The following is a 24,697-nucleotide window of genomic DNA, read 5'->3' as shown; positions in this document are numbered from 1 at the left end:
AAAGGCACCTACAAATGTGGTAGGTGCAAAGCTTGTAGGTACATCAATACCAACTCAAAGAATTTCAGCAACAGCTCTAATACCGAAAATTTCTCCTCACCCTCCTTCTTCAATTGTAACTCGAAGGGTGTGATATATCTCATCACCTGCCAATGCCAGGCGATGTATGTAGGAAAAACTTTCAGACCATTCAAGAAACGCATTTTAGAACACATAAACTCAGTCAAAACAACAAGAAACATAGAAACATCTGTCTCCAGGCATGTGAAAACAGTTCACAATGGAGATATTAATGCCCTCAAATTCCAAGGCATAGAATTAATTAAACAGGACCAGAGGAAAGGCAACTGGGACCAACGTCTAAAAAGACGAGAATGCTATTGGATCTATCGCCTAAAAACTCTGTCTCCTAAAGGTCTTAATGAGGGCTTTTCATACTCCCCTTTCATTTAGAAGTCTCTTTAGACAAAATATTTATTCATCGTGTAAATTTGTAAATAGCCTATCTTTCATCTATCTTAACTTTCATTTATTATCATTTTGATCAATTCACGGGATTTTGTTTTATTATTATATATATATTTTTTTCATACACTAGCAAGATCTGATCTATGAGACATTAATCTGTCTCGCAGTTACCGTCCATCTCCTCCCCTCCAGCTTCCCTCCCCATTCAACCTATACCATTACAGATTCATGGTTCCCCCTCTTTTAGTGTATTATGGATTCTTCACTGATGAATTGAGGGAGATTTCCCCCACAAATCATCTTTACCCTCCAGTGATTGCTCCTCATACACTATATGTAATATCATGAGAGGACATAACCCAATAACATACATAATTAACTGTATCATACTGTATGTTTCCATCCTCTATATAATATTTGAAGGATGTAGTAATCGTATTACATTCTTTGGGGATATCTTCCTGATCGCTAGAGATTCTAAGGGCTCATCACTAATAATTAAACCCTTGTTAGACTCATCCTCTAATCGATTATACACTTGTATGCCGATATCTTTGAGACATCCCCATCGATCGAGGGACAGTGCCAATCAACTGACGTAGCAGCCTATGAGTCTCCACCCACATGAAGCTTACGTCAAAATTTCACGTCACTGATGACGAATATACCTTCTTCTCTGTGATTGGCCAACACGCATTTAAATACCGGGGGGTTCTGGCGGTAACTTTCACCCCTGACGAAGGAGTTTTTAGACTCCGAAACGCGCGTCGGGTTTAGACGGGGGGGCTTTCCGACTCACTGCACTTTGCCTCTTACTGTGCACCACTTGATATGCACGAATGGAAACCCCTCCTTGCACACATATATATTTTTTTCGTTATGTCTAATTGTCACTAATCTTTCCTTCTGATCATTTAATTTATTTTTTGTTTGGAGTCCGATATTATGGATAGGAACAGTATTTAGTTTAACCATTTAGCGTTAGAACACCCACGAAGGTGTTTATTAGCAGAAGCTAAGGGATTTGAAGCAGCTTAGTGATTGACTGGCGTTACTTAGAAAGATTTTTTCTCGTCATACTTTGTAACCACTACTGCCTCTGCCTGTTAGCAGACATTTTTTTCTGTTATTCCACTACTATGCACCAGCATTGACAACGTTCTTTTCCTCATCCCTTTCTCTGTTGATAATTGTGCCTCTTATTATTTATAGGTACCTAACTGCACGACTTATACAAGTTTAAAGGGACCATTTATAGTAATAGGAATCCTAGCAGTCTAGCGATCCAATTGTTTTATCATAAGAGATTTTGTCTCTGTACCAATTATTCCTATCGCTAACTGTGTTGGTCAGTAGATACTTTTCCTTTTTACTTGCTACTGTGCATCAGCTTTGGTTAAACGTTTTTTCTCTCCGGTCTCCCTATTGATTATTGTGCTTCCTATTACCATATGTCTAGATTGCACTAACTAATATCTTTCAGGGACTATACTGTCTAGGGGTTAACTGTTATATACTTCCCTGGAAATAGCATTCTGTACTGATTATCCATTTGCCACCCAGGGAGTATCATTTATAGGATATAGGAGTAATTATGGATACATTGTGACAAGTGTATCTCTCTTTATAAGCAGCCAATAAAGTTTCACTGTAACACTGTTAAGTTTGAGATACTTCCTTGCACCACATCCATAATTTCCAGCACTTTGTATTGCTGGTCTTTCCTATTTTTTGCTCCTCTAGTTCACCCCTATCCACTGGACTCCTAATTTCCAGATAGATTAGGCTCACTATAATACCGATCTGTCATTATACCAGCTTGCTAGGTAGTCCCCCGTCTTTTCAGGGATCACCACCATAGCATTCAGTGTGTTTTCTTATTATACCAACAAATAATAGTCCAGAATCAAATGTGGAAAAATACCACTATCAGAAATCCAAAGTACGATAAAAAGAGATGTAAATCCTGCACCAAAATCCTAATGTGTAGTGGAGAGTAGGGGTCCAGATATACGGAAATACCTTGGATAGAAGGGAAAACAGAAACGGTATATAGTGTAAAACCGTAACACAATTTATTTTGGTATAAAATCCCCCCCTACATAAATACTCTTACACGAAAAAACGAGATACTCATCATATAGCAGACCGCTTCCATGCCCAGTCGTTTGTTCAGATGAAGCTGTGATTCCTCCAAGAAGACAGGAACTGCCCGGTGCACTCGGGAAAAAATGTCTTTGATGCTGGCAGGAAAACAGCGGACTTGCGGCAAATGCGGCTTGAGTTAGAAGCCGGTAAAGCAGGGAATGCTGCAGATGAAGTCTCGGTAGACACCTGATCAACGCGTTTCGCCCCTTCTACGAGGGCTTTCTCAAGATAGGTGTCTCATGCCTGGCTTGGCAGTTATATACTTTTGCCGGGCAAAAATCATTTAAAATCTTAAAGGTATAGCTACAAACAAATAAAAACGTTTTCAACCGACATAAACATTTCATATCAATTAAAAGGCTGTGACTTGAGATATACAAATAACTGTACCAATAACTGAGATAGTGATGTCTAAGCATCTTAACACATGAAATCTGAAGTGTATCATAGCAACAATTGGAAAAAATTACAAATGTTGCATCTGTGTGTCGTTTTTCCAATGTAGCAACATCTTAGTAAATATTCCGTATAATGGCAACTAATATATACTTCTTTTCTACTTGAAGAGCCACAATTTGTTGATACTATTAAGTGGTAATAATTTAAATATTGTGCTCTAATTGCACCAACACTATAAAGTGTCCTATCAGGCATAAAAACAAATGGAAAAAATATATAATATAGTACATACATAAAGTGGAATGAAATAAAATAGAATAATAAAATAAATGTCTTATCCGAGCTTAGACCTAAGTAGTAGTGACAGTTGTTGTATATATTACAGTATCTATTAGGCCATATTTAAACCCCAACAGTAATAGGGGTATATCTCCTAAACCCTTTTGGGACCAAAATCATAAAAAAAGTTTTGAGTGTAATAAACCAATAACTATAGTATATTCATTAATTCCAGCTCTGCATTTAGGCCCCAGGGGACAAGGGTCTTCAAATTATAGATCCAGAACATTTCTCGATATGTTAACATTCTACTCAGTTCTCCTCCCCTCCATGGCACTTCTAGTTTTTCAATGCCGCAATATGATAGGAGTGTGGGATCACGATTATGATGTGTATTGAAGTGATTTGAAAGTGTGTGTTTATCAAATCCTCTTTTTATATTATACACATGTTCCCTGAGCCTGGTTTTTAATGTTCTTTTGGTTTGACCTATATACTGGAGGCCACACGGGCACTCCAACTTGTATATGACCTGTTTTGTATTGCACGTGATACAGTTCTTAATCTGGAATGTTTGTTTGGTTGTTGAGGACTGAAAGGTGGTACAATTTTTTCCTATCGTGCTTAATTTGCATATGTGGCAACTGCCACATTTATAGTACCCCTTTTGGCCATTTAAAAAATGATTGGATCTAGATGGCTTACTGTAACTATGTACCAATCTGTTGCGTAACGTAGGAGCCCCCCTAAAGATAACTCTAGGTTTAACTGGTAAAAGCGTAGCCAAAGCTGCATCTTGGCGAAGTAGGTGCCAATGTTTCTGTATGCTGTTTTTGATCTTATATGCTTGGGCACTATAGTTAAACACTAAAGGACATAAATCTTCATTATTCTTGTTTGACTCTGCACTTTTTTGCTTCTTGTGTAGGATGTTTACACGTTCTATATTTGTCACTTTTTCAAGAGCTGTATCTAGTGCTTTCTCGTCATATCTTTTTTCTATGAACTGGTGTTTCACTTTTTGAAGTTGTTGGTTACATATTTCAGGGTCAGAACAATTTTTCTTGACCCTTAAGAATTGTCCAAAGGGGACGCCTGAGAGCCAAGTAGGATAGTGGCAACTAGAAGTTAGAATGTAACTGTTGACGTCTACACTCTTGAAAAAGGTTTTGGACTTGAGGGTACTATGTTGATCCGTGTATAGGACCAAGTCCAGGAAATCTATGCTACTGGAACTATACTTGTATGTAAAGGATAGGTTGTATTCGTTCCTGTTGATATATGCTAGAAACTCTAGTAGTTCTGTTTCTCCCCCTCTCCAGACAAAAAAAAAGTCATCAATGTACCGTCTATAGAAGACCAGGTTCGCCCCCCACTGGTGTCCTTGCCAGATGAACAAGTTTTCCCAGTAGGCCATAAAGATGTTCGCATAGCTTGGGGCGAACCTGGTCCCCATAGCGGTACCATTGATCTGCAGATAGATATCGTTACCATGCCAAAAGAAATTATTGTTAAGTATGAAATCAATACATTCTATCAAGAATTCTACTTGTTCCACCAACATGGTGGGGTCCTCATATAGAGTTTTTCTCACTGCTTTTAATCCCTGATCATGTTTGATAACAGTATACAATGACGTAACGTCGCATGTAACCATTATGTAATTCTGCTCCCATTTCAGACTTTCAATATTTATAAGCAGATCCCCACTATCTTTTAAGTATGATTTGGCCTTTTTAACAAAGGGTTGTAATATGACATCTATATACTGGGATAGGTTATTTTTTATACCAAAATAAATTGTGTTACGGTTTTACACTATATACCGTTTCTGTTTTCCCTTCTATCCAAGGTATTTCCGTATATCTGGACCCCTACTCTCCACTACACATTAGGATTTTGGTGCAGGATTTACATCTCTTTTTATCGTACTTTGGATTTCTGATAGTGGTATTTTTCCACATTTGATTCTGGACTATTATTTGTTGGATTTTTAATTTTATTTTATTTTAGTTTTATTTTTAAATTGTATTTATTTTTTATTTTTATTTATTTTTAGTTATATATGGTTTACAGTGTTATACAATTTTTTCCACTGTTTCTTATTTTAAGACCCTCTTTACAAATAGGGGGATTATCTATTAAGCGCTGAAATTTCAAATATGCATGATCTATGTGTGATTGAGAAACAGAAAGGCAAGGAGGGGAGAATTCTTTCCTTAGCTGTTCAATCTTGTCAGTGGAGTAACATGCAAAGTTATCAGAAGTAAGGTTAGTTTTGGGGGTGGCCACAGCAGGGCGAAGAAGAGAATTAAAGGTGTCAAAGCCTGGGGTTGTGGGAACATGAACTAATGAGAGAGGAAAAATAGGACTGTTTGGCAAGGGCAAGGGCTGCACTGTATGAACACAATATGAATCTATAATGGAGAAAGTCTGATTGGGTACGAGACTTCCTCCAGGAGCGTTCAGCACAACGGGAGCATCTTTGCAGGTAGCGTGTTGATTTAGTATGTCACGGTTGGGGGCGGGTCCTCCTTAAGGTGCTTGTTTGGAGTGGCGCTGCAGTGTTCAAGGCAGATGTAAGAGTAGAGTTATATATGGAGATGGCCAGTGAAGGACAGGAGAGGGAAGGGATGGACAGCAGTTGTGAATCAATGTCAGCTGACAACTGTTGGAGATCAAGAGAATTAAGGTCCCTCCTGAGTTGAGGGGGGTTAGGCTGAGGCTGTTGGGTGAGGGGGTATGCAAGAGAAAATGATAAGAGGTGGTGATCAGAGAGTGGATATGGAGTGTTGCAGATATTAAGACAAGAAAGGAGAGATTCAGGATAGAACAAGTCTATCTCGAAAAATACTCCCAATGGGTTACAGAGATATCAGAAGGGCATGAACCCCATATATGTTAAACGAAAAAAGACTAAAGTGAAGTCGGGTGTTCCATTCAAGTTGGAAAAGAAATGGACCCCTGTTTCACTGAAAGATATCTCTATGAAAAATTAAAGTAAAATATACGGTATAACCTTTATTTGGCCGCTTACGGACAACACACAAAAATTATATACAGTGAAGTGATAGTGACACACTCGTGAAAATACAAGTGAATTAAAAGCTGAGAAAATGCAATGTGGATATTGTCCACAGGTACTGGGAATGGCAGTGGTATCTAGATTGTAGTTAGAGTATAGAGTACAGTATATAGTACAATATAAATTTAAATCAGATGTCACATACACCAAATTCCTCTAGAGTTAAATATCCACAGTCTGTAAGACTTGACAAGTATTTCGGCTAAAAGAGGTGGGATTGCACCGTTAGGCTGAGGTGAATTGTCTATCAGTACTATTGTTTGTTACAATCAGAAGTAGTACATAGGAGACTGTTTGGTCACTGAAGACCGTAATAGCAGCCCCTATGTATATACTCATATATACACAATCACATAAAATCGGTCAGTGAATACTGTCTAATATCCAAAGTTCTCCTTATAATAGTATACACTAAAAGGGAGATACATTTGGTAGTATGTAGATAGCGTTACACTGGGTCAGCACAGTAGTGAGGGGGAGTATCTCAGAACAAACAGTAGGGGTATATCGTGCATAGGTATAGGTTTAAGGGTAAAGGGATGGTATAGCCAGGTCTATCCAAAAGTAAGTTCAAGTAACTGGTTAGGCAGAGAATCCCATACACAGGCTGAAACTTGCCAACCACCCCACTAATCCCCAGATATAAAGGTCATATAGTCACATAAACCACCTAAATAAGTTATAAATAATACAAAAATAGGTTCCTCACATACTGCTGCTTCAAGGCAGCCTAGCGCTTATAAAGACAGCTATCTAGCTAACTAAAGAAAGTAGCTTATTACAAAGGCATCCAGTATCAACAAGGCTTGCATTAATACTGCTGTTAAAAGGAGTATCTCGTTCTGTCTCCTGTCAGTATTCAGTATTACTGCTATAACCAGCACTGAAAGGGTGCAGATCTAGTGCTGAGCTGGCTCCAAGGCACAATTCAATCTGTCTCCCCTATTCCCTCAGTGCTGCTGCTGCAAGCCCTATCGTGCAGGCAGTCTAATACTGCATATATCTGAATGTCCAAATGAAAAGATTGCTATAGACAGTATTAAATCCCCCACAACCCTCAAAGGGTGGCCGTTTGCATTTCTCAGCGTTAAAATAACCGGCAAACGCTCGAAAGAGCGTTTGCCGGTTATTTTAACGCTGAGAAATGCAAACGGCCACCCTTTGAGGGTTGTGGGGGATTTAATACTGTCTATAGCAATCTTTTCATTTGGACATTCAGATATATGCAGTATTAGACTGCCTGCACGATAGGGCTTGCAGCAGCAGCACTGAGGGAATAGGGGAGACAGATTGAATTGTGCCTTGGAGCCAGCTCAGCACTAGATCTGCACCCTTTCAGTGCTGGTTATAGCAGTAATACTGAATACTGACAGGAGACAGAACGAGATACTCCTTTTAACAGCAGTATTAATGCAAGCCTTGTTGATACTGGATGCCTTTGTAATAAGCTACTTTCTTTAGTTAGCTAGATAGCTGTCTTTATAAGCGCTAGGCTGCCTTGAAGCAGCAGTATGTGAGGAACCTATTTTTGTATTATTTATAACTTATTTAGGTGGTTTATGTGACTATATGACCTTTATATCTGGGGATTAGTGGGGTGGTTGGCAAGTTTCAGCCTGTGTATGGGATTCTCTGCCTAACCAGTTACTTGAACTTACTTTTGGATAGACCTGGCTATACCATCCCTTTACCCTTAAACCTATACCTATGCACGATATACCCCTACTGTTTGTTCTGAGATACTCCCCCTCACTACTGTGCTGACCCAGTGTAACGCTATCTACATACTACCAAATGTATCTCCCTTTTAGTGTATACTATTATAAGGAGAACTTTGGATATTAGACAGTATTCACTGACCGATTTTATGTGATTGTGTATATATGAGTATATACATAGGGGCTGCTATTACGGTCTTCAGTGACCAAACAGTCTCCTATGTACTACTTCTGATTGTAACAAACAATAGTACTGATAGACAATTCACCTCAGCCTAACGGTGCAATCCCACCTCTTTTAGCCGAAATACTTGTCAAGTCTTACAGACTGTGGATATTTAACTCTAGAGGAATTTGGTGTATGTGACATCTGATTTAAATTTATATTGTACTATATACTGTACTCTATACTCTAACTACAATCTAGATACCACTGCCATTCCCAGTACCTGTGGACAATATCCACATTGCATTTTCTCAGCTTTTAATTCACTTGTATTTTCACGAGTGTGTCACTATCACTTCACTGTATATAATTTTTGTGTGTTGTCCGTAAGCGGCCAAATAAAGGTTATACCGTATATTTTACTTTAATTTTTCATAGAGATATCTTTCAGTGAAACAGGGGTCCATTTCTTTTCCAACTTGAATGGAACACCCGACTTCACTTTAGTCTTTTTTCGTGTTGCAGATATTAGATACTATATCTGCAACACTCCATATCCACACATGCATAAGTGAAGATTAGGTCAAGGGTATTGTCAGCTACATGGGTGGGAGAATTTGCCCACTGCGATAGCCCGAGGGAGGAAGTAATTGAAAGTAGTTTAGTGGCTGCAGAGGTCAAAGGTGGGTTTATAGGAATATTGAAGTCCCCGAGAATTAGGGATGGAATGTTAGAAGAGAGGAAATAGGGTAGCCAGGCAGCAAAGTGGTCAAGGAAGAGAAGAGGGGAACTAGGGGGACGGTAAATAACAGCAATGTTAGCAGAGAAGGGTTTAAAAAGGCGAATTGAGTGTATTTCAAATGACGGGAAAGAGAGGGAAGGGGGGTGGGAAGAGGTTTAAAAGAGCAGTGAGGGGAGAGGAGAAACCCAACACCACCACCTTTACATTCAGAGTTTCTTGGGTTGTGGGTAAGTTGGAGACCACCAAAGGACAAAGATGCAGGGGTGGCAGTGTCAGAGGGGGAGAGCCAGGTTTCTGTTAAGGCTAGTAAATCTATTGAACGAGAGATGAAGTCATGGACAGCAGTGGATTTAGTTATATTGCAAACAGAGCGTGCGTTCCAGAGGGCAGTATTGAAGGAGGATTTAGAGGAGCATGAGATGGGTATGAGATTAGTGTGGATCCGTGGGTTAGTATGTGCTGAGTTTGTTGAGAGGGGACCGGGATTTGGAGAGACATCACCAGCTGCTAGGAGCAGAAGGATAGAAAGGAAGTGAAGGTGGGAGTAGGATTTGAAGGTTTTGTAGGAGGGTATGTATGTAGTGGATTTGGGAGGAGTTGGTGGAGATAGGCTGGAAAGGTATGTGTAGAGTGCATGGGATGAATAGAGAGGGGAGGGGAGTAAGGTGGAAGTAATGATAATGGTGTTGCCAGGGACAGGTGAGTGAAAGGATAGGGATATTTTAGTGATGAGAGAAGTTAGTGTTAAAGTGAAAAACAGAAGTGAGAACATTAGAGAAAATGTGTATTATATAGATATGTAGATCATATATACAAACACACACAAATATCAATGAGTGTTTAAACCAATGTAAGCAGGGCCGGCCTTAGGGGTGTGCGAGCTGTGCGGCCGCACAGGGCACCATGGTGCAGGGGGCGCCCTGTGGCCGCATAGCTCACACGGCATGTCTGTTAGCCGCAATGCTAACAAGGCATTTGCCTTGGGCGGCATTTTCCAGGGGGCGGCAAAAAAAGCCGCCCCCAAATGCCCAAGGCAAATGTCTTGTTAGCCTTGCGGCTAACAGACATGCCGGGCGGTCGGGCGGCGCTGGCGGGCGGCTGGCGAGGGAGCACTTCCTCTGAGCTGTATGCTCAGCTCCCTCGCGCGCCGCAGAATGAGGCTGGGAGCCGGAATATGACGTCATATTCCGGCTCCCAGCCTCACTCTGCGGCGCGCGAGGGAGCTGAGCAAACAGCTCAGAGGAAGTGCTCCCTCGCCAGCCGCCCGCCAGCGCCGCCCGCCCAGCCCAGCAGCCACTAGACCACCAGGGAGGAAGAGACCCCCCCCCCCAGCATTCCCAAAGGTAAGGAGGCTGGGGGGGGGGTGTCTAAATAAATTTAAAAAAATGTGTTAATGTGGGTGAGTGTGTGTGTGTGTGTGTGTGTGTGTGTGTGTGTATGTTAGTGTGTCTGTTAGTGTGTGTGTGTATGTTAGTGTGTGTCTGTGACTGTGTATGTTAGTGTGTGTCTGTGTATGTTAGTGTGTGTATGTTAGTGTGTGTCTGTGTCTGTTAGTGTGTGTCTGTGAGTGTGTTTGTCTGTTAGTGAGTGTGTGTGTCTGACTGTGTGTGTGTGGCTGTCTGCCTGTGTGTGTGTGACTGTTTGCCTATGTTTGTGTGTGTGTGTGTGTGTGTGTGTGTGTGACTGTCTGCGCGTGTGTGTGTGTGACTGTCTGCCAGTGTGTGACAGGGTGTGTGGGAAGGGGTAAGGAGTGGGGGAGGGGGGGCGCTGTGAAGATTTTTTGCACAGGGCGCCCAAATGCCTAAGGCCGGCCCTGAATGTAAGGATGTAGTGTGTTAAATGAATTCAGGTGAGGAGAGGTTTAGTGACTTGATTGGTGTGTTAAGGAAACCAGCTGATGTGCACTATCTATAAGTAAGCTGTTGACGGTGGGGTGGGCAATCTTCCAGAGATGATACCTCTGCTATGAAGATTCAGCAGGACTTGTTTGCTTGGGAGTGCTGGGTGTTAATGCTGTTTTAAGGGTCCCAGTCTTTTCTATGAAGATTCAGCAGGACTTGGTTGCTTGGGAGTGCTGGGTGTTAATGCTGTTTTAAGGGGCCCAGTCTCTGCTATGAAGATTCAGCAGGACTTGGTTGCTTGGGAGTGCTGGGTGTTAATGCTGTTTTAAGGGGCCCAGTCTCTGCTCAGAAGATTCAGCAGGACTTGGTTGCTTGGGAGTGCTGGGTGTTAATGCTGTTTTAAGGGGCCCAGTTTCTGCTCAGAAGATTCAGCAGGACTTGGTTGCTTGGGAGTGCTGGGTGTTAATGCTGTTTTAAGGGACCCAGTCTCTGCTATGAAGATTCAGCAGGACTTGGTTGCTTGGGAGTGCTGGGTGTTAATGCTGTTTTAAGGGGCCCAGTCTCTGCTATGAAGATTCAGCAGGACTTGGTTGCTTGGGAGTGCTGGGTGTTAATGCTGTTTTAAGGGGCCCAGTCTCTGCTCAGAAGATTCAGCAGGACTTGGTTGCTTGGGAGTGCTGGGTGTTAATGCTGTTTTAAGGGGCCCAGTTTCTGCTCAGAAGATTCAGCAGGACTTGGTTGCTTGGGAGTGCTGGGTGTTAATGCTGTTTTAAGGGGCCCAGTCTCTGCTCAGAAGATTCTGCAGGACTTGGTTGCTTGGGAGTGCTGGGTGTTAATGCTGTTTTAAGGGGCCCAGTCTCTGCTATGAAGATTCAGCAGGACTTGGTTGCTTGGGAGTGCTGGGTGTTAATGCTGTTTTAAGGGGCCCAGTCTCTGCTATGAAGATTCAGCAGGACTTGGTTGCTTGGGAGTGCTGGGTGTTAATGCTGTTTTAAGGGGCCCAGTCTCTGCTCAGAAGATTCTGCAGGACTTGGTTGCTTGGGAGTGCTGGGTGTTAATGCTCTTTTAAGGGGCCCAGTCTCTGCTCTGAAGATTCAGCAGGACTTGGTTGCTTGGGAGTGCTGGGTGTTAATGCTGTTTTAAGGGGCCCAGTCTCTGCTATGAAGATTCAGCAAGACTTGTTTGCTTGGGAGTGCTGGGTGTTAATGCTGTTTTAAGGGGCCCAGTCTCTGCTATGAAGATTCAGCAGGACTTGGTTGCTTGGGAGTGCTGGGTGTTAATGCTGTTTTAAGGGGCCCAGTCTCTGCTATGAAGATTCAGCAGGTCTTATACCCCACCTCCTATAGACTGTAAGCTCGCTTGAGCAGGGCCCTCTTCAACCTATCGTTCCTGTAAGTTTTCTTGTAATTGTCCTATTTATAGTTAAATCCCCCTCTTATAATATTGTAAAGTGCTACGGAATCTGTTGGCACAATATAAATGTCAATAATAATAATAATAATAATAGCTAGATAGACAGACAGACAGACAGACAGACATATAGATAGATCAGCAACATTAGCAGCAGATCTTTAAAGTCATGCAATTTCCAAGTTTGGGACTCTATGGATCAGATTTGTTGTTTCAGCACATCCCACAGACGCTCAATCGGATTGTGATCTGTGGAACTTGGAGGCATAGGCAACACCTTAAACTCTTTGTCATGTTCCTCAAACCATTCCTGAACACTTTTTGCAATGTGGTGGAGTGCATTATACTGCTGAAAGAGGCCAGTACCATCAAGGAACACCATTGGTATGAAGGTGGTGCATGTGGTCTGTAAAATAGCTAAGGAGGTGTTATGTGTCAAAGTAAAATTCACATGAATGACAGAACCCAAGGTTTCTCAGCAGAACATTGTCCAGAGAATAACACTGCCCATGTTAACCTGCCTACTTTCCATAATGCATCCTGCTGCCAACTCTTCTCTTCTACCTGACCATCCACCTGAGCTGAAAGCAAGTGGGATTCATCACACCAAGCAACCTTCTTCCAATGCTCCATGGTCCATTTCTGATCCTCACATCCACATTGAAAGTGCTTTGGTGTAGTGGTGTACTAGCAAAACCATTAACAGATTTATTTAACCAATCATTGTTAACAGGAGTAGTCCCAGAAGATTGGAGAGGTATGTATAATGTAAGAGGGTGGTAGGTGCACAGAGAGGTATGTATAATGTAAGAGGGTGGTAGGTGCACAGAGAGGTATATATAATGTAAGAGGGTGGTAGGTACACAGAGAGGTGTATATAATGTAAGAGGGTGGTAGGTACACAGAGAGGTATATATAATGTAAGAGGGTGTTAGGTGCACAGAGAGGTATATATAATGTATCAGGGTGATATGTACACAGAGAGGTATAAATAATGTAAGAGGGTGGTAGGTACACAGAGATATATAGGTATATAAGTCTTGCTCACCTTTACCTGGAGCCCATAGAATACTGGCTCCAAGTTCTTGCACACATTGCCAGATAAGGTGTGGCAATTCCCCCTTTTATCCAACCCAAGGAAATAGGATATAAGGCCAAGAGTGTGGTTTTAAAAGTATATATCACTTTAATTAAACATAAAGTAAAAAATAATGTTTCCTACTAGTGATGTCCCGAACTGTTCGCTGGCGAATAGTTCCTGGCGAACATCGCTTGTTCGCGTTCGCCATGGATGGCGAACACATGCGCTGTTCGGTCCGCCCCTATTCGTCATCATTGAGTAAACTTTGACCCTGCCTGTACCTCACAGTCAGCAGACACATTCCAGCCAATCAGCAGAAGACCCTCCCTCCCAAGCCCTCCCACCTCCTGGGCAGCATCCATTTTACATTCATTGTGAAGTTGCATTCTTAGTGAGAGTAGGGGCAGTGTAGCTGCTGCTGATTTGATAGGGAAATTGATAGCTAGGCTAGTGTATTCAGTGTCCACTACAGTCCTGAAGGACTCTTCTGATCTCTGCTGTAAGGACAGCACCCCAAAAAGCCCTTTTTAGGGCTAGAACATCAGTCTGCTTTTTTGTTTTTGTTTTATTTGTGTAATGTAATTGCAGTTGCCTGCCTGCCAGCCTGTGTGTCAGGCTCACAGCATATACTGTGCCCACTTGCCCAGTGCCACCACTCACTCACTGGTGTCACAATAGCTTGCATTTAAAAAAAAAACTAAAAACTTTTTTGACTGTAATATAATAGCAGTCAGTTTCCTTCAGTGTGCGTTTCAGGGCCTGCCCAGTGCCACCACTCACTTTTATCTGGTGTCCCAATAGCTTGCATTTAAAAACCACAAAACCTTTTGGACTGTAATATAATAGCAGTCAGTTTCCTTCACGACTGTGCGTTTCAGGGTCTGCCATGGCACAGTGTCACACCAGTGCAACACCACTCATATCTGGTGTCCCAATAGCTTGCATTTAAAAAAAAACTAAACTTTTTTGACTGTAATATAATAGCAGTCAGTTTCCTTCACTAGTGTGTGTTTCAGGGCCTGCCCAGTGCCACCACTCACTCATATCTGGTGTCCCAATAGCTTGCATTTAAAGAAAACAAAACTTTTTGGACTGTAATATAATAGCAGTCAGTTTCCTTCACGAGTGTGTGTTTCAGGGCCTGCCAGGGCACAGTGTCACACCAGTGCAACTCATATCTGGTGTAACAGTAGTGTACATTTAAAAAAAAAAAAAAATAATAACATTTTGACTGTAATAGATTGAATAGCAGTTAGTTGTCTGCCAGCGTGTGTGTCAGGCTCATAGCGTATACTGTGCCCACTTGCCCAGTGCCACCACTCATATCTGGTGTCACAATAGCTTGCATTCAACAACAAAAAAAACTTTTTGGACTGTAATATAATAGCAGTCAGTTTCCTTCAGGAGTGTGCGTTTCAGGGCCTGCCAGGGCACAGTGTCACACCAGTGCAACTCATATCTGTTGTCACCCCCTTGCCTGGCGTCTGACTGCTGACTTGACTGAACTCTTAGCCCACCAGCTTTTACCATACAAGCTGGTGGAGTCTGAGGCGTTCAAAAAATGAAATTTCTTTGCACAAAAGGCAATCCCCAACCTGTACTCGATTGTGCAAAAGGAAGTAATGGCATGTCTGGCACACAGTGTTGGGGCAAGGGTCCATCTGACCACTGATACCTGGTCTGCAAAGCATGGTCAGGGCAGGTATATCACCTACACTGCGCATTGGGTAAACCTGCTGATGGCTGCCAAGCATGGAATGCGTGGCTCTGCAGAGGAGTTGGTGACACCGCCACGACTTGCAGGCAGGCCTGCTGCCACCTCCTCTACTCCTCCTACTCCATCCTCTTCCATAAACTCCTGGGCTGAGTCCTCTTCTGCTGCTGCGTCTTGCTCCACATCAACAGCACCCCCCAGCTCCCCAGGTACTGTTCCACATCCTGGATACGGCAGTGTCACGCCGTCTTGGGGTTGACTTGCCTGAAAGCAGAGAGTCACACCGGACCAGCACTCCTGTCCACCCTGAACGCACAGGTGGATCAGTGGCTGACTCCACACCAACTGGAGATCGGCAAAGTGGTTTGTGACAACGGAAGAAATTTGTTGGCGGCATTGCATTTGGGCAAGTTGACACGTGCCGTGCATGGCACATGTGTGTAATCTGATCGTACAACACTTTGTGCATAAGTACCCAGGCTTACAGGACATCCTTAAGCACGCCAGGAAGGTGTGTGGCCATTTCAGGCATTCCTACATGGCCATGGCGCACTTTTCCGATATCCAGCGGCGAAACAACATGCCAGTGAGGCGCTTGATTTGCGACAGCCCGACACATTGGAATTCAACACTCCTAATGTTCGACCACCTGCTCCAACAAGAAAAAGCCGTTAACGAGTATTTGTATGACCGGGGTGCTAGGACAGCCTCTGCGGAGCTGGGAATTTTTTTGCCACGTTACTGGACGCTCATGCGTCCTTTTGAGGTGGTGACAAACCTAGTCAGTCGCACCGAAAGCACCATCAGCGACATCATACCATTTGTTTTCTTCCTGGAGCGTGCCCTGCGAAGAGTGCTGGATCAGGACGTAGATGAGCGTGAAGAGGAAGAGTTGTGGTCACCATCACCACCAGAAACAGCCTTATCAGCATCGCTTGCTGGACCTGCGGCAACGCTGGAAGAGGATTGTGAGGAAGAGGAGTCAGAGGAGGAATGTGGCTTTGAGGAGGAGGAGGAAGATCAACCACAACAGGCATCCCAGGGTGCTCGTTGTCACCTATCTGGTACCCGTGGTGTTGTACGTGGCTGGGGGGAAGAACATACCTTCAGAGAGATCACTGAGGACGAGGAACAGATCATGAGTAGCTCGGCATCCAACCTTGTGCAAATGGGGTCTTTCATGCTGTCGTGCCTGTTGAGGGACCCTCGTATAAAAAGGCTGAAGGAGAACGACCTGTACTGGGTGTCCACGCTACTAGACCCCCGGTATAAGCAGAAAGTGCCTTAAATGTTACCGAATTACGGCAAGTCGGAAAGGATGCAGCAGTTCCAAAATCAATTAAAAAGTATGCTTTACACAGCGTATAAGGGTGATGTCACAGCACGACGGGTATCTAACAGGGGAAGAGGTGAAAGTAATCCTCCTCCTCCCACGACCACGCCGGCAAGGACAGGACGCTTTACAGACGTGTTGTTGATGGAGGACATGCAGAGCTTTTTAAGTCCTACGCATCGCCACAGCCCTTTGGGGTCCACCCTCAGAGAACGACTCGACCGACAGGTAGCAGACTACCTCGCCTTAACTGCAGATATCGACACTCTGAGGAGCGATAAACCCCTTGACTACTGGGTGTGCAAGCTTGACCTGTGGCCTGAGCTATCCCAATTTGCGATAGAACTTCTGGCCTGCCCCGCTTCAAGTGTCCTGTCAGAAAGGACCTTCAGTGCAACAGGAGGTATTGTCACTGAGAAGAGAAGTCGCCTAGGTCAAAAAAGTCTAGATTACCTCACCTTTATTAAGATGAATGAGGGATGGATCCCGAAGGGACTGACAGTGGGCGATACATTCGACTAAAAAAGGCCTGATGAGGGGGACTACTTAACACACCACTCCTATCTGGTGGCACATTAGATTGCACGCGCAGTGCCCCAAATTTGAAGTAGGAGGACCGACCAAGCATCTTTTTCCATCTCCCGCTTCCTAAAATCGATGCCTTATATACACGTCCCCTGATAGGGGACGTAACAGGGATTAAACTGATAGGAGTGGTGTGTTAAGTAGTACTATTCCTATCTGGTGGCACATTAGATTGCACGCGCAGTGCCCCAAATTGGAAGTAGGAGGACCGACCAAGCATCTTTTTCCATCTCCCGCTTCCCGGGTGGAGGAAGAGAGACCTTCAATGACATCAGTGAGGACAAGGAACGGGACATGGCTAGCTTGGAATCCAACCTTGTGCAAATGGGGAGTTTGCGGTTGTGCAAATGGACTGTTGCGGTTGTTTGCGGTGCGTTAAACGGGGAGTTTGGTCTGTCACTGTGAAGCGGGCGTAACCCTTACACTACCTGATCGATACAACATCATACCTGATGTTTTAAAGCACGTTATTCCAAACTATTTAGGAATGTTAGGTGATTTATGCCCTTTATGGATTAAAACCAGACTCTGCATCAACTATGTAATTTTCCATGGGAGTTTTGCCATGGATCCCCCTCCGGCACGCCACAGTCCAGGTGTTAGTCCCCTTGAAACAACTTTTCCATCACTATTGTGGCCAGAAAGAGTCACTGTGGGTTTTAAAATTCGCCTGCCCATTGAAGTCTATGGCGGTTCGCCCGGTTTGCACGTTCGAGAACATTTGCGGAAGTTCGCGTTCGCGAACCGAAAATTTTATGTTTGCGACATCACTATTTCCTACCTTTTTAGATGCAGGAGGGTGACTTCCCTGGGGTCCAGTGGTGGCTCAGTCAGTTCCCACTCTGACTCCCTCCTCTCCTTCCTCCCAGGTGGCTCCTGGTGGTTGCTGGGAGGAATTGACCGGGGCAGTCACTTCCTCCCAGCCTCTGACCTCATCAAAGGGGGCCCGGTCGTGCTGTTAAAGCGCCGCAGCGATGACCGGGCCCCCTGGAAATTCATTTCCATCAATGGGCCCATTTACTTAGCCAGCAGGCACCGTGGTCGCAGGGGTCCGCAGGGCGACCAGACCCCCTGGAGTGACGGGCCCGGTCGCAGCTTCAACCCATGCGACCACGGTAGCTCGGTTTTTCTCACATATACTATTAATAAGCGCCATTATATTTTGTTTTGCATATCATAATATATATATAAGAATTTCTACAAATAGAATTATTTATGGACAGTGAGGATGTTCAATATTCGTCTTTGAGGAAAATAAAATGACTGATCTCTCTTAATGTGTTGTGTAATTTATTTATTGATAAGTGCAGTATATGTCCAGCTCGGTGTGATGGACTGGCTCATTGAAATTGAATATTTTGTGTCAGCATCGTACCCACATCGGCTTGTGGTTTCTAAACACAGTGTCAGCACATATCTTTTTGTTTGTTCATCTCCTATACTTTTATGGTTTTCTATACAAATGACTACAGTTATCGAAATAACAGATGGAGGCCTTAGAACCCACTGCTGATTTAATGAACTCTGTCAGCAGGTAGCTATTCTGAGAAATTTTGGACTAAGTTGCCCAACTGGGCTTTAACTCGATTGAATATTTATAATATTATTTTTTTTTAAAGGATTTATTAGCCTGGGGTCTTGTTTGTAGTTGTTTTTTGCAAACCTGGGACATTTCTCAAGTTTTACATCCAAGACAGAATCATTTATAATTTATTTGCACAGAATGCAACATGCATGATGGAGTCCTCAATGAGAAGTGAATCCAAACCTGCTAAACGAGTAGAGATGGACCACTAGACTATGTGAGTGCTACAAGGGACATGAGTCTAGATTTCAAATATCTTCTCTATCCTTACTCTCTGCCTTCCTCTTCGGCCAAGGCAATACCGAACCTCCAAGTCCCACATTCCAGCTTCACACTACCAACTTCCTCCTATTCCTGCAAATTTCATTCCCAATAATAACCCCATTATCCTGCCACAACATTCACCCCGTAATTTGATTATCAGTTATAACGTCCACATTATCCAGGCAAAAGAAAGTGGTCCAGGCACCAGAATATTCAAATATGGCAGATATTTAATTAACGTTATCATCAAGCTTACAATGCCTTGTACGTGATTGCTTCATTAAACAGCTATCATACTTGAAAAGTTGAGTGCCTGGACCCCTTTTTTATTGTGATATTGTGACCAGGGGTATAAGGCCTACTCAGATGATCAGAACACCACATCCATGTTTGGTTTTACTAAGAATTAAGGATAATTCATATGAGAGGAGTGTAGATCTCTCCATTGAAGGCTTCTGCGAGAACCTCTGTCCGAAATAAATAAAATAATTTGGGTAGGACGAGTTTCAGGCATATGGTGGTTTGGCTCAGCCGAATTTTGTTAAAGAAGAAAGATTCAGAAAATGAGAATCAGACAATTCTAACGGCACTAAGTGTACTGAAAATGATATACATAATATGATATTATTGATATATTTTGCTGTACACCGATTGCATTTTCCCACCATTTATTTCACACATCAAGGAGAAAAAGTAACCGATAGGGGGAAATAGAAGTGAAGTAAAATATATCTATATTTTAGTTTTTTCACTGCTCCTGTTTGTGTGTTCCTCTACTGGTCACTTCTCACTTGATTTGTGAATGAAATCAACTTAAATTGACTATTTTTTAGCGATCAGTCATATTTTCCCCCATCAATCATCTCTTTTTTTGGCACCATGGGTGAAATTCAGAATTACAGATCCATATGAACATGGATGACTATTGCGTGTTTCGTTTGGTATAAAAATAAGTTAGATTTCAACTCGGAATCCAATCCATGAATTCATCCAATCATTAGATCGGCTCAGATTTGGACAATCTCCTCCATATCCTACCACCATAGTTATCCCCAATCTCATTCCCAGCTGGAACCTCCATGTCCGGCCCGAAACAATCACCATAAAATCGTATTCGCAGCTGGAACCTCTATATCCTGCCCACAACCATGGCAAAATGTTATTCCCACTAATAAACGTCATGTCCCACCCACTACATTTACACTACAACTTCCACATTTACATTAATACCCTCTTTCCCACAAGGATCTTTCAAATCCTGCCCAGCACATATTACTAAGATCTCACTGAGAATCTCCACAAAGAGAACAGCTAAGATTCCACAAGACCCTAGGCACATTATCAGTTTGAGCATTATCTGATCTCAAGACATTCCAAATGATGTCAAGAAGAAAGTATGTCATACTTTGAAAGTTGGCAAAGAATTCTGATTTTCAAATGATTAATCAGAAACATACTGATTAACTAATTGTTGCAATCAAGTATTCTGTTGCTATTTCCAACTGATGAGACAAAAAGCAAGGACGTAAATCATTTTACCTATTCTTAAAAAAAAAAAAAAACTGAGATTTAAATACACTACCTAACTTGCACACTAGATTTTCTGTATAAAGCAATACATTTATTAGTATATTTTAATAGTTGGCAAACCTATTGGGAAATGTCTAGTGATTGGTGTGAAGATAGAAATTGTCAATCCTGATTTATCGATCCATTGAGCACCTTACAGTATAATAGTCAGCCCAATCTGTCCATATTTTAATAAATAATCTTTATTTGGGAAGTTATATTTTCTGCCTAGTTCCTCAGGATTTTTTTTAACATTGTCATTGTGGCGGTCGGCACGAGTATCACCGCCACGGATGCCCTTTTTCCAACACACAACACGAGTAAATCCAAAGACACAAATATCACAGCTGTTCCATAACCCCCCATACATGAGCCAAGGAGAAGAAGAAGACTGCTTTATTGGGAGCCATACGTGGCTTTTTTTGCACAATCCCCAACACAGGGTTTCTCACACAGAAAATGCACGGACATTCCTCCGATGAACCTCTGTGCCTGAGAGATAATTATTGGAATACACATTGCTAATTACATTATCTCTCAGGACAGAAAAATCTAACATTTACTAACCACCCCAAAAGTCCCCCCAAAAAACATAGAAACCCCACAAAGGTCACATCCCCGGATAGCCTGGATCTGGGCGAACAATATATCCAAAAAACACCCAGATCTGTTTGGTAGTTTTGAATCGCCATCGCGGGGAAGTTCTGACCAGTCTGCCACGAGGTTGAAGCCCAAAATAGTTCCAGGAAAATTGTGGCAAGACCCAGTTGTTCATAGGGTTTTGGTATGAAAACCACATAAGGTAGAGGAAAGCTGGTTTGTGTAGAATGCTCCCTGTGTTCGGTATTCTGTAACTCCCGAACGCCGTTCGTCTAGGTGAATTGGAACTGGAACGGGCCGTAGGCCCTTGGTGACCGGTGTTCACGAGAGTGCCTGGCCAAAATGAGATCCAGGCACTCAATGACCATGTCCCACTTCCAGTGTTCGGCAGACAAGATGGCAGCCATCCATTGTCCCAGCTATGTTCGTTCGCATGTACGAAATGGCGGCCACCCAGTGGAGCATTCTATTAATTATTTCCTTACAAGATACATAATGTTCCATGTCCTAATGGGTCTCTGGGTGGCCTTGGTTCGGGAACCGAACAAATTTGACTAAATAAACAAAAGCACAAATCCAAACAGTCGAAAGGAGCTAAAGTGATGGGGTATTCCTTCACACTCATTATTTGTTTCATGGGAGTGCATGCTGTCTCTTGTAGTAAACTGGTGTACACACAGTAATTCTTTATAACAATGTGTGCAAAGGTAGTGGGGACAGTGTAAAACCATTCCACCACACTCTCCCAAGATCCCACCTGGACCCCAATGATGAAACACAAATATAACATGGAGTAAACAGGCCACCGTTTTGTTTTTTTTAAATTAGCCAGTAATATCATAAAACTTTAACTTAACATATTAAATAAATAAATATATAACTTATCCTGGGCACCTGTCCTCACCTCGTTCCAACCAACTGGCCTCAAACCTCGCTTAATGTTAACATAATGCTAACCCCTAGCCAGCCTTTAGCTCAGTGGACAAAAGCGTTAACCAATATCAAATACCAGACGTTAGGTGGGGAATCCACACTGATCATCATTCTTCCATGGACTTTTGGTCCAAACCTGATTGGCAAGGACCCATCCGCCACCAGCCCCACTGTTTTTACCCAAAAAGTGGGGGAGCCCTATGACCACCTCTATGGTCTGTTCCAACGTATCCTGAAAATCCAGATTAAACAATGTAAGGCCCACCTCCGTTAGGTGGACCCAATCACTCTTGAAATACATTGATGTGTTCTATTCAAAAATGCGGTGACACACTGTGAATCCTCCGATCTCCCAGACAAACTTAGACACCCTTTTGTTTAATTTCATCTTGCAGCACTCCAGTGCTATCTCATCCCTAGCATACCTCCAATAATTCTGTGACACTATTTCTGACCACACAAAAACAGAGGTCGGGAAACAGGATAAGTAACTGAGCCAAGTCCCGCTTCATCATATCCCCCAAACCCCAGACTGGAATGTTACCCAAATCATTGCCATCAAGGTGGATCAACAGGACATCTGGAAAACCAAGAAGTTGTACGAGCTCGGGCAGGAGATGAACACAGCACATGCCCCAGGACCCAAACCACCATATGTCCGCCCGTGTGAACCCTCCCAGGGTGAACACCCAGATGCTGATGAGCCCAGTAGATGTAAGAATTTTAAATCAACCAAACCCGCTGCTCGGACCTTACGGAGACAAAACAGGGGTAAATGGAATCAGCCCAGTGGGGCGGACATATTACCTGAACTGCCTAGACTCCCACCTACCAATCTGGCAAACCATGCGTTCCACTGATGGAACACAAGAGCCGAATGCGGAAGTAACCGCCACGACATGCCGCAGGAAGGAAAGGGCGCGAAATATGAACGGTATAAAAACGGACAGTTACAGAAGAAGACTTACAGCAACTGAGGAAGCCTCTGTTTGAGGCGAAACCCGTTTTGCTACATCTGAAGACTTTATTAATACTTACCTTTACAATAAGGTCTGTTTTTATTTATATTTTATTTTGTTTGTGCAGTTTTACTATTAAAGCACTTTATACTTACCTTGGAGAGGACATTGGATCCTTCAACATCTCCTAGCAGCACAAAGAAGGCAGTGGGAACCTAATTTTCCACAACGCTGGAATATTGAGCCTTATATACAGGCTCTTATCTTGTGAGTGATATTCCATTCAGTTTCTTTCATATATTTATATTATTCAGATATATTGCACTATTATGTGTTTTTATTCTGTTTTACCTCTAGGAATTTAATTCTATTTATTGTTTGAACAAGAAGATACTCCACCTTATACCGTATGTAACAATCTGGCAAATAACCTGGTTCACAAAAAACCCAGATGAGACACCTCAGTCACCAAGCTGCTACACAAAGAATGACCATCAAATTTCCGACTAGGGATACCCTGGGCATCCAAAGCCATCCACAAGACACAAAATACTGTAAAATGGGACAAAAAACCCCGAGTCCCTGTGAATTAAAAAGGGAGGCATTGGTGTGCACACACAGGCGAGGCCTCAGGACCGTTGCAGAGGAAGTTATCTAAGTAGTGCAGGATGGAGTCCACCCATTCCAGGAAAGTGCTGAAGCATTGGAAATAGAAACAGAAAATCGAGCAACCCATTGGGAGGCACAAGTCCAAGTAATACCTATCCTCGAAATTAAAACCCAGGAGATGGTGACAGCGCGGGTGAACCGGAGGCAAATGAAAGGTGCAAACCATGTGAATAGCTGCATCAAAGGAGGTGTAGGACAACCGACAGAGCTTGTATGTGATATCATCAATGATCATTCATTGAACTCCCACAAGGGTAGGATAAATGATGGATCAATCGGAATTTACCAAGTTCTATCTTAGGAACTACACCCAGGAGGAAGACCCTCAGGTGAGGAAACAGCGTAGCTGGAAAAGGACACACAATGTGCCCCAGAGCCACTTTCTTACCTAATTTTACCCAAACCATGTCAGAATGATTCAGAACTGACCAAAGGTTCCCTCAAGACCCCACCGCATCTCGGTGGGGGATCAAGAACCCCTCACCAAGACCCGCTAGAAGTAACGCTGCCATCTTCCGATTCCACATTGCATCGATGTCTACTGGCGTTCTTGCTCTTAGCACCCAAGGCATCTCCTTTTTCGCGGACTGAGAGCCCCTGCATCCGGAACACTCATGTTTGAACTTACAAACCACGCCCCACTTGCAATGGCTGTCATTGAACTGCTTACAGCAGCCCTTGCATTGCGGAGCAGCTAAAGCGGATGGGGTACTGGCTGTGCCAGTCTCCCAAGAAAGGACGAGATGTATCCTTGGTCCGAGGCTGGGCGAGTCATAATTGCCAGCCACAAAACAATGTCCATTTGGTCCCAGCTCATGGATGGGCAGATAGCTAACCTCTGGCAGAACTACACATCGTAGCCCCACCAAGTGAGACCCCCATTAACCCGACACACATTCCAAATAGTATCCTGGTAACAAAAAAGATGCAAGTACTTCTCGGGCAGCTGCTCTTTAATCTTTAAGATCTTCCAGAAACGGTACTTCTCCCTATATTTCCTTATACTCTTTCTCCAGTGGAAGCAAGTCCTCCGTGGGGAGAAGGGAATATATCTCCACAAACTCACCTTTCCAAATCTTCTCCCTAACATCCTGCTTAAGATCAATCTCTATTTATATGTTTACTAAAGGTGTTAGTGGGGCCTCATGT

This window comes from Pelobates fuscus, chromosome 2 (assembly GCF_036172605.1).
Source record: "Pelobates fuscus isolate aPelFus1 chromosome 2, aPelFus1.pri, whole genome shotgun sequence".
Lineage (NCBI taxonomy): Eukaryota > Metazoa > Chordata > Amphibia > Anura > Pelobatidae > Pelobates > Pelobates fuscus.
Note: the sequence above shows the minus strand (reverse complement) of the source record.